The following is a 9,100-nucleotide window of genomic DNA, read 5'->3' as shown; positions in this document are numbered from 1 at the left end:
TGTTATATATTTGTTGTTGTTGTTTGATTTTACGTCAGGAACAGCAGAAGACATCAGTGGTTTCTCTTTTTAAAAGTAGTTCTGAGCGCGTGGACACGGTGACTGAGGCGACTGGTTTGATATCACTAGACTGAGATAAGAAAAGTAAGGTTAGGAAAACAGCTAGATTTTTCTGTCGAATGGGTGAGAAAATTTGACTCTTATCCACACTTCTGTCAAATACACATGGCAAGGATTTTGAAAAGACATCAAAATATAATCTTAAAATATGTTAGTACTATGTTTAATAGGTTTCCACTTAACCCGGATATTGTTGCGAATTCAAAATGGAATTAAATATATTCATAAATGTTACAGAATGATAATTGTAGAATCCCAGAAAAACAGTTTCAAGTTGATTTTCTGAAAAAGGTTGATATTTTTATGGCAACAAAAGATTTGTCAGAGAATTAATATAGTCACAGATTAAGAAAAAAATAACTAAAATTAATGTAGAAAGTATCTGAACCTATATGCATCAAAATTTAAATGATCGCAAGATGCTATGCAACAGCAACGAACAGTGAATGAAAAGACTGCCACAAGAGATGCCAACCATCAATTAAGAACAATACATTATCGTACTCAACTAAATTCCAGTTTGTTGCATATTACGATTCAGAAACAATACATAAACCAATACAAGTATGGAAAGATAACATCTTACAATAATAAGTAATGGACACAAAATTGTGAGACTGTTGAAGAAAATAGCTGCAAGATGCCAGCGTACATATTTCGACATGGTATTTTTATTATTTGATCATGATTTTACCAACATTACGGTATATATCCCAGAATAATCCATGAAAACTGCTGTATTGGGAGAGTTTGACCTTTAGCTATTATCAGTAAAATATATGATATATGCATTGCTGGATTAGTCAGTAAGGTTTATGATGTATATAATGTTGAATCATTTACCATTATCAGTAAATTATATGATGTATAAAGTCTTGTATCATTTACCATTGTCAGTAAATTATATGATGTATAAAGTCTTGAATCACTTACCATTGTCGGTAAATTTTATGATGTACAAAGTCTTTGATCCATAGCCGTTGTCAGTAAATATTATGATGCATAAAGTTTGGATCAATAGCCATTGTCAGTGAATTAGATGATGGATATTGCCTTGGATCAATAGCCATTGTCAGTAAATTATATGATGTATATAGTCTTGTATCAATAACCATTGTCAGTAAATTAGATGATGTATAAAGTCTTGGACCAATAGCCATTGCAGTAAATTGCAATTGAATTATATACCATGACGTAAAATCCACAACCTGTTTGTGCATACGCATTTCTTCAATTTATAATTATTTCTTAAAAGGTTACAAACTTACATTGATGGTTCAGGAGTATCATCCGTTGGTCGATATGACGGATTATAACACTTCTCAGGTTTATATTTGTGGCTTCGCCCTTCAAAATTACTTAATGTTTAGCATGGCTTTGAAGCCATTATATATGAATGCAATTGTCAGCAAACCCACAATCATTCCAATATGAATAAACAGCGTGGACGCGATACTTCGTTGAACTGTGTTAATGACGCCTGCATCTACGTTATATGCCTCCATTAGAACTATACCTGGCAGCGAGTTCTTCCTCATTCCCACTATGGAGGGATTTTTCATCAAGGTATACGCAACCAGCCATTTGGTCCTTGCCTTTGAGTTGCCTGATATAAACGAAACGATGATTTATAATAATCGTTCATGTCAACATAATATCTAATTGTAACACAAGATCCGTTTAGTTTAGCGTTTTACCTTCAGTTGGCTGTTCAACGTGTACGTGACTAATCAGGTGTTTAACTTAATCTATCAACCATTGCGACAAGTAGTTACCATTGAACACTCAGATCATGATCCAAAGCGATTCGCTTCGATGAAAGTTCATTTTAGACAGAGTTTTCATGACATGTTCTGCGATTTAACTGAATACAGATTCTTTAAAGGTGATACTGCCTGCTTGTAACTGGAAAGAGTCTAAAAAGCATAACTTCTACCAATTTTCGACATGATTGTCAAAACCATTACAGCTTTGATATTATGTACCACTTATAAACGGTGAAACAGAAAAGATGTAGATTTTAAAGCCATACTATAATATTCATTTTTATACATTATAATCCACTGTTGTAGCTCTGCATGGGTACTATTTTGTAATGAACAAAGGACCTGACGTGCATACTAATACTTAATAATGTGTGTTTTTCTGTGATACATTTCATTGGAAGGTAACAGAGTGTTTCTGTTCTATTTAGACGAGTGATAATATTCAAAAAATGCAGTATACCAGTGGATAGAAATATGACTGACAATGATGGAAGTGAAATAAGCATCCATCGTGTTTCGAATGTTACGCATATGTTCTCATTTTTTTAAAAACTTGCTCTCTTATTATGTTGGTAGTATTTTGTGGTGTATGGGAGGGATATATGTTTAGAATGGGAACTTAGGGTGACATACAATGAAGTCTTTATAAAATTGTGGACCAATCGTCTGAATGATGTAGGTAAAGAGAACAACACCAAGAGCATCAATGTTTGTGGTGGTGGTCGTGAGCATTCCTTAGGTGATGGACGTACATGGGATAAAAATTGTACTGGTATCACGCGAACACTCAAAATATGTGATCTTTCTATCCAAAACATTTTGTGAAATGAACAGGACACGTACGAATTGTCGCGAAATATATACAAGATCTTTCATTTAGATACAAAAAGAAATATATGTATCTTTATATAATGCATACCTTGATATTGTCGTGGAAAATCCAGCTCTCCAATTTCACCGTAAGTGGCGTTTTGGACGATTGTGTGCTCATTGCTTCGTTGATTATTTTCCCTTACATCGGTCTTCAGAAGAACAGAGCAAAACACCCTCATGATGGGGTTATTGTGAGTGAAATCCACCATTAACATGCCGACATAATTCGTACGACCTGATTAAAAAAAAGAACAAGTATTTTGTAATTAGGTCGAAAGTCAAATTAGGTTATTTTGAGAGTATAAATACTGATTGTAAAACAACAGACAGAAAGTGCATAATTGACGTTTAGTTCACACTATTTCAGTTTAATACATGCGTACATAAATATATACAGTCGTATATGCATATGTTAAGGAACAGCTATAATGTGAGATATTTTGCGGTTGTACTTACATTTATCCCCACTTTTAAACCCCTTTAGGAAACATGCATCTATCCATCCTTGGCACAAGGAAAATTCCTATAAATATGTAGCTGAATAGGCGTCTTAGAAAGACAATAAGGCCAATACCCAGATTGACAAACAGCATGAAGAACTTGAATAAATTGTGGGCTTTTCTAAATGTGAGGAGAAAACAAAGGACATTAATGATGATGTTCGCTTCCAAAGTGTGCATTTTTAAAACATTAAAGAAAAACTAGTTTTCTTAATGCGTTACTTTCGATACACTCTGCACACAGAAAATGGAGGATACACTTCATGTACGAGGAATTGAAGATTATATGAGAATGATAAAGATCAAAGTTGTGTGGCTATTTGATTGCAACGTATCGACGTCATAAAGGACTCCGATCGTTTAACAAAACTGCCAGAATTCTCTTAATGTACTGTAATCACTAACCGAAATGTATCGTCACTGTCTTTAGAATAAGGAAAACGCTAAGGAAGTAGAAAAACTCCGAGTTAGCTATTGATTTTAAATATTTTAACAGACTTTTAACTCTTTAATTATAATATGTATAAAAATATTAACTTTTAGAAAAGATTAAAGTCTACTTGTAAACAAAATGCTGCTTGCTTGATCAAAACATGAAAAGATGTATTTCAAAGATACCATTTAGTTTGCTTTTTGTAGAGACCAAGAGTGTTTTCTGGCGGTGCTTCATCGAAAAGCTTCACAAACTGAGTTCACCCTCATATACCGTCTGTCTCACAAGATGGAAGTCGATACAATATATAAGAACGTGTTCTTCTGTACGTAGACACTAGGAGGGTATGCATTTTGGTCACATTTAAGAGGTATGCATAAACGAAATATATCTTCATATACGCGAGCTGCACAATACCAACTTATATCTGAGATTAATTCCACATGGGGATTGATACCCCAATACTGGTGGTGGAGCTTACATTCCAAATACATAGAAAAAGCAAATTAATTGAATTTTTTTATGGATTCCATCATTCCCAAAATGTAACAGCAGGTCAGCTTTGACTATTTTATCTTCCCTTAAGTTACAGAATTCTTAGGTGGCAAACAAAGATCGTGATAACATAATACACTCTGCTTTATGGTGGGTCTATACACCCACCCTTAAGAAAAACAAATAAACGAAACAAAACGAAACAAACAAAAAAAGAAAGAAAATATAATACACCTGTTATCGATGGCAAGCGGTCTCTGTTGGTCACTCGTGTTTAATCTCGCTTGTAATAAAAACTTTCCCACGATGAAGATTTGCAAGCGGAAGATGATGAAAATGCTGATTGGGTACCTAAATAAGGAATGTATAACACAGGTAAGAAATAATTTATTTGGTACAGTCTTTAAGGTATGCCAACAAAAACAAAACAAAACTAACAAATTTTATTAGGGACTACATAAAAGTGAAACGAAAATAACAATCAATGGGTACTTCCTAAGAAGGCAAAATAAATGTACTTGACAAAATAAAAATAAATAAATGAAAGCTGCAAATTTTTGCAATGCGAGAAATGTTATTCATAGCGGTACAAAACATTAGAAGGATTTCATTAGAAACAATAACATGTCTCGCAGACCTTATAATATCATAATCATTTAAACTGAATAATGAAAATCCTAAAATAATAATGAAAACAGTTGTTTTTTTCAAGATTGAAAGATCAAATTGACCACCGAGACGATAAACAGTAATGTAAGCTAAGTCACTCATCTTCAGATTCTAGTATTGTGTTATTTAAATGAATTTTATTCTTATTTTCAGAGCTGTGCTATCCATGGAATAGTATAGTAATCACATATCTTGAACAAATGTATTAGAGGTTATACGTTTTCTTCTGTTGAAACCTATTTTTAACCTCTCCTCTTCCTTTTATCACATTTAGTAGTTTCTATTATAAAAACAGAAACAGGTTTGTTTCGCTGTTTTTCTTTACCAAGTTTCTTACATTTACATAATTTTTGTTAGCATTTTAATCAAGGCAAATTCAGAAACATCCATATAATATGACAATATTTCGTACTTTCATTTTCTTCTTCATGATATTTACATTAATTATATAATTTTTAATTTATTAAGTTATAAAGACAAACTCCTTTTTGACAATATCCAATTACATTCTTTTTAAAATTTAGTTTATATTATGACACTAGTGATTAAATCATAAGGATGTATAAAATTAAACCTACTCATAAGCCTAATTCACGTAACAATTGCACAATGTAACTCATTTGTTTCTAATTTAATATTTAACTTCTTCAATTTAATTAAATAAATTTAAATGTTTGGTAGCATAATATATTATAAGAAAAGGAATTGAAAGATGGATGCCACAGGAATATTGATAAGAAGGAATAAGATAAATAATAAATATCTCATCTAGCCCCTTTAGAGAAACTAGTAGAACTGTATATGTCTTCTATCAGCGAAACAAAATTCATAATTATGTAGTTATTCACTCAAAGCAATGACAAATCCAGTAGATGTTAATTCAGCTATACATGCATCTAGTAATCATCAACAATTAGTTTTAACAAAGTTTATTACTTTCAAGTATTAAAGGTTTTCTGCGTAATTCTTTTAGGTCTTTTCTCTTTGTTTATTACTGATTTGTTACGTGCGAAATATGTTACTGTACGTACCTTTAGATTTTTTGCTTATAGATCTTCTTTGTTGTGTATATTTGTATGTCGCGATGATAGTTCCACGTGTAATATACGCATTATCTCTCTAAATTTGGATAACATAGGCTTTTTTCGACATGATTTTGATCTGACCAACAGTTTATGTTACTGAAATATCTCCAGAAATACATTTGGTCCAGAATATGTAATCATTATAATATTTGCAAGACTATTTTATGGCATAAAGAGCGGTTGGATTACTTGTTATATGTGTATGTTAGATTTTAATTAGGACACAAATTATCTGTAGACGACAGAGGTGTTTTCAGTGCATTTGCTTGGTTTGCTTAAAACGATGCTCACACTAATATTTGAAACTGCTCCAATAACTGCGGAATTTGGTCCCATACTTCTACAGTCTGAAGACTATACACAACAGAGAGAGCGGACAAAATATGCTCGTGAAGCAAATGATTATGCCTGAAAAAGAAAAATTAAAAATATAAATAATGCTAAAGGCATCTGATAAAAGAGAAACAGTGATTTCAAAAGTACATAATCTGAGACAGGAGAGATACAGTTATGTAAATAGTTGAAAAATGCGCGAATTTGTCATCATATTAGTCTCATTCAGCATAGTTCATATCATTGCATGCTAATAAACCCGAGTTTGAGATTATGTTTATTACATTACCCTAAGGTATGTCACGTTCGTTATTTCAAATCTGCAAGTAATGATAATCGTGTTATTGCACAACCCCAAGCTAAGATACGTTAGTTCCTCCTAGTTTTTTTAATGTAATTATTATGATGTAATATTCTGAGGCATATAAATGTTATTATCAAGAAGGTTTTATTCCATAAATTGAAAATAGCAGAAATATGAACAATACAAGTAGTTACCCACACTGGTTATCGTCAAACAATATTTTTTGTACTCAAGGAGTAAGTGTTTGCTATAGAAACTATTTTTATTAAAAAGCACAGCAAGAGCAACAATTAGCGTCTTTGAAAAGTTATTAATGAAGATTGCATTTTAACATTCAATTAATTTGAAGTTTTTGACTCAGATCGAAACGCAATAGTACAAAATGGGATTATGTTTATTCTGCATATTCCGCTCGAGATATAGTATCAAATTCGTTTAATATTTCAGTTGATCTTCACGTTCTGGCATATTTCAGAGGCGACGACGTAATAACAAAACAGTCTGCCCAAGATATCAGACATTATACACAATACTGTATATTAATAACGTTATATTTAAAGCGAGTATACACTCACCAAATTGGCATTATTCCTATTGTCTTCAGAATCAACCGCAAGTTTGTAAGCAAAATCTCCTAGAATAGTGCAAAGTGCTAACGTACAAAACGTTCATCGCTTGTCACTCCAATTAGAGGCGCACTGTTACCATGAACTTGAACTATGAGACATGCATTAAATATTAGTAGAGATCTTTCAAAGCATATTCTAAATTATAATAAGGAAATCTATCAAACTGTTTTTGACTCGCACCAGCCTCAGAAAAAAAAAATGACAACGCTAGCGCAAATTGCGAACATTGGTAATGTCACTAGTATTGGTAACGTCACTAGTAATAAAATTGAACTATGAGACGTGTATTAAATATTAGTAGAGTTCTTTCAAAGCATATTCTAAATTATAATAAGGAAATGTATTAAACTATTTAACTCGCACCAGCCTCAGAAATGACAACGCTAGCGCAAATTGCGAACATTAGTAATGTCACTAGCATTAAAGTTAAAGAAAAATTGTTGGAAGAATGAGATGAAAATCAATGATAAATTCCTATAAACAGGGTGTTAAAGAAGTCAAAAGTACTGATCAATCTCAAGTAAAAACAGCGAAAACATGAAAACAGTTACGATTGTTTGCATCTCTGTAATTACAAGAATATATTGTATGTATCTGAAGATTCTTAAGATTTTTTTTTGATGTTAATGGTGTTGTTGTTTAGATTTACGTACCAGAAAGCATTCCCATGATTTAGTTTCCCATGTACTGCGTACTTCGGACCTGTAAAATAAAGGTAAATTGGGTATAAACCACCATGGGAGGTGTGTTTTAACAGTTTGACCAAAGGTATTTATTTCAAGCAAGGTTTGTGCTTGACTGCTTTGACCAGGAATGTATTTAACATTAGTTGTTGGCAGGTTGTGTGTCATCTTGGTTGCATCGTGCAACATTTGTTTCATCAAAGTTCAATCGCAATCTACCTTCACGTACAAAAATGTTACATTTTTGCGGCCATTGTTCCAATCAATTACTACTGGTATCGATCAATGGTGTCGGTGAGCGGGACATATAACATTGACCTCAAACTACGACAATCGTGATTTAAACGTCGACTTAGAGCAGCAAATAAGCCTATGTCTCCTTAGAGAAGAACTTGGTAACATGACGGTCTCCCCACGGACAGAAATGTATCGAACCACATCTGTTTTTACTCTGTTAAAACTTTTAATGAACGAATGTTTTGAAACGTAACTACGACTCTACATACAAGTTGTTTATGTCTAATGTTTCAAATCAAATAATTCAAATATCAGGTCTCAGATTCATTACAGTAAATCTCAAGTTCTGCATCTAGTATTCGTCGTTTGATATGAATATCAACCATATGGAATGCTCAGTAGCAGAATTCAGACACTTTATATGGTAATATAGTAGACATTCTCATCGAAATCGATTTATATTGCTCGTCGAACCTAATTTGAGGCAATTATGTGATACCACATGGGAATTTTCATAGGAGATCGAATGTTGGAAAATGATTTTGAATGTGTCAAATGCTCTGCTGTTTTTGAAGGACAGTTTGTCTTTGAAGTATAATTTGTAATACTAATCTTCTTTTAAATGTTGTTGGATATAGAATTGCGCATTAGTGATGTAGCTTCCGTCTAGGACTAAATTTGTGACGCGCTAAGAATTAAACGAAATGTGTCACGTTTGTGAAACAGTTAACCAAATGTTTCTTCTTTCTCTCTAAGCTATTTCCATTAAAATATAATATCTGTCAAGAACTGAATCTCAAACTCAACAGCTTGACTCTGCCCACGGATTCTCGGAGCTCGCACGAGATGGCCTTTTCGTCTGAGTTTTTTTCTTCTCGAGATAAGTTGCAACAGGTAATTTTTCGTCTGTTCGGTGGTGGATGGTCCATACCCACAGGTTTGGTGACCAGACCGGCACAGCTGACATGGATTC

The 9,100-nt window shown here is 32.9% G+C and overlaps 1 protein-coding gene across 2 annotated transcripts in view; it reads right to left on the bottom strand.

Annotated features, from left to right (window-relative positions):
- Positions 1-266: 266 nt before the first annotated feature.
- Positions 267-9,100, bottom strand: part of LOC149806807 (stimulated by retinoic acid gene 6 protein-like) — an 88,656-nt gene continuing 79,822 nt past the window's right edge. The window contains exons 15-20 of one of the 2 annotated variants that reach the window (XR_016421068.1): positions 7,861-7,909; positions 6,233-6,349; positions 4,422-4,538; positions 3,216-3,380; positions 2,806-2,994; positions 267-1,726 (exon numbers count right to left, since the gene is read on the bottom strand). The gene's annotated coding sequence lies outside the window, so the exon portion shown is untranslated. The remainder of the gene's footprint in view (positions 1,727-2,805; positions 2,995-3,215; positions 3,381-4,421; positions 4,539-6,232; positions 6,350-7,860; positions 7,910-9,100) is intronic. The other variant, XR_016421073.1, reaches the window with a different exon arrangement.

This window comes from Sinohyriopsis cumingii, chromosome 1 (assembly GCF_028554795.1).
Source record: "Sinohyriopsis cumingii isolate HCF-2022 chromosome 1, ASM2855479v2, whole genome shotgun sequence".
Classification (NCBI taxonomy): domain Eukaryota; kingdom Metazoa; phylum Mollusca; class Bivalvia; order Unionida; family Unionidae; genus Sinohyriopsis; species Sinohyriopsis cumingii.
This window is presented reverse-complemented; position numbering and strand designations above follow the sequence as displayed.